This window comes from Galeopterus variegatus, unplaced genomic scaffold (assembly GCF_000696425.1).
Source record: "Galeopterus variegatus unplaced genomic scaffold, G_variegatus-3.0.2 Scaffold1962, whole genome shotgun sequence".
Lineage (NCBI taxonomy): Eukaryota > Metazoa > Chordata > Mammalia > Dermoptera > Cynocephalidae > Galeopterus > Galeopterus variegatus.
Window position 1 is genome coordinate 39,980 of NW_007728073.1, and position 2,652 is coordinate 42,631.

Consider the following 2,652-nt stretch of genomic DNA (forward strand, 5'->3'; position numbering starts at 1 on the left):
AAGTGACTTTCATTCTTAATGGTATAGTACTCCATTATATGTATGATGGGTTTTTCAACCAGTATCCTAATTTTTCCAATACTTTGCAATTACAAATGATGTTTAAATGAGAAACTTTGTGTACATGAATCTTTGCATTGTTGGAGGTGTATCTTCAGGATATATAGATTCAGGATATATACATATATAGATTTGTTAGAAATTGCCAAACTCCTCTCTCTATAGGGTTGTACTATTTTTTCTCTTTTTTGGGGTGTGTGTGTGTGTACTGTTTTGTATTCCCACCAGCAATGTGTGAGAGTGCCTCTTTCCCTATAACTTCACCAGCAGAGTGCTTTGTCAGCTTTTGAATATCTGCCAATCTAATGGGTAAGAAATGGTATCTCAGTGTGGTTTTCATTTGTATTTTTTTTAAAAGTGAATTGAACATTTTTTCATATGTTTAAGGGCCATTTTAATATTTCTTTTTGTTAATTATTCATGTTATTTGCCCACTTTCTACATGATTTTTGGTCTTTTTTCCTCCTCAGCTTTTAAGAGTTCTTTCTATTTAAGAATCTTAGTCATTTAACTTTGACATATGTTGCAAATTTTTTCACCCAGCCGTCTTTTGGTATTGGTTAGGGTGTTTTTTGCCACACGAAAATTTGTTTTTGTGTAGTCAAACATATTAATCTTAAACTTATTGTATCTGATGTTTTAGTCATTGTTAGAAAGCCTTTCCCTATCCTCAGGTTATAGAGGAATTAACACATGCCTTCTTCTAGTACTCATACAGTTTCATTTTTCACATCTAGTTCCATTTTGGGTATATTTCCATATCTGGTGTGAGAGGAATGGATCTAATTTTATCATTTTCGAGATGGATATCCAATTGTTGCAATGCCACTTATTTAAAAAAGAGATCTTTGTCCCTGTGTCATGTGCTAGATTTCTGTATGTATTTAGGTGTATTTTATTCTATTGGATTGTCTGACTGTTCATGCACCAGTACAACACTGGTTTAATCATAGATGCTTTGTAGTATGCTTTAAGATCTGGTAGTTCTGTTCCCCCATTATCGCTCCTCCTCCTCTCTGGTGTTTTTCTTGCTCTTTTTTTTTTTTTTTTTTCCCCAGCTGGCCAGTACAGGGATCTGACCCCTTGACCTTGGTGTTATAACAATCCATTCTAACCAACTGAGCTAGCTGGCTAGCCCCTTCCTTACTCTTCTTGAGTATTTTATTTTTCCATATGAACTTTAGTATCAGTTTGTCTAAGTCCATTAAAAAACTTACTGCTATTTTTATTGGGATTGCGTTAAACTTATGATTTAATTTAGGGAGAACTGACATCTTGATAGTGTTGAGACATCTTAACCTAGGACAAGAATGTTTTTTCATTTTCTTAAGTCTACTTTTGTGTCTTTCAGGGATGATTTACAGTTTTTCTCATATAATTTTTGAAAATTTCTTGTTTATTCCTAAGTGTTTATGGTTATTATAGAGTTTTCTTATCAATTATATCTTCTAACTGGTTATTATTCATGTACATGAATATTGTTGATTTCTTAAGTTAGTTTTATCATGGCTTCTCTTAGGCTTTCCAGATACACTATCATATCATCTGTAAATAGTGGGTTTTTTCCCATCTTTTCCAGTGTTTGTGCTTCTGTTTATCTTATCTAGTTGCATTGACCAATGTCTTCAGAACAGTGTTAAATAGCAGTGTAACAATATCTTTAATAGAGGTGCCGACAGCTTCTTTGTATTATCTTCACCACAGTTATACAGATGCATACATTTGTACCTAAATATTAATAGGTCTTTCAAAGGTTGCATTGCAGTCCTTCACTGTCTCTTTAAGACGTATTTAATGGAGATGGATGTGGTGAGAGGCAGGAAAGGTTGACTTTCCTATTGGGCTGTAGCAAAATACAATGATAAGTAAGGAAAGGACTTCTCTATTGTTTCCCAGTTCATAACAGCCAGTCCTGAGTTTTTTTCCTGCTTCTCCGCACAGTTCTTCTGGAATTCATTGTGGTCTTCACCCAGCCAGTCATGGGTGCCACAGGGTGACCACTCCTTTTCCCTTCCAGGCTAAATCTGCCATATGTCTATGAAAATCTAGGGGGTTCCCTTCTAGACTTTCACAGTCTAAGTGGTTTCTGTGCTTTGCAGATGCATAAGGCTTGCTTTGTATTGATATAGTGCTGTCTTGGGTCCCTGGGTGTCTAGGTCATATGGCAAGACACGTTTGTAATTAGATGAGTTTATCCATGGGGGTGGCCTAGAGTACACAGCTGTGGAGAGGCTTCTAGACGAGTTTGTGGGCCCTGGAACATCTGGCTTTGAGGCAGTTCTTTCTTCAGAATTTGTTTATACAGGCCAGCCCTCTGGCTGGAATGATGTGTTGGTGTGAAATCAGGTGTTGGCCTGGCATCCTGCATACATTCCATCCACATGGCAGGGATGGACACACACCAGTGCTCAGTCTCCCAAGTTCTGGAGAGTTTTTTTATTTCACTGCCATCTAATTCAGCAAGAAAGTCCCAATAGCATGTTTTCTGTAGATTCTTATAATTTTTTTTTAAAAGATGACCAGTAAGGGGTTCTTAACCCTTGGCTTGGTGTTGTCAGCACAATGCTCAACCAGTAAGCGAACTGGCCATCC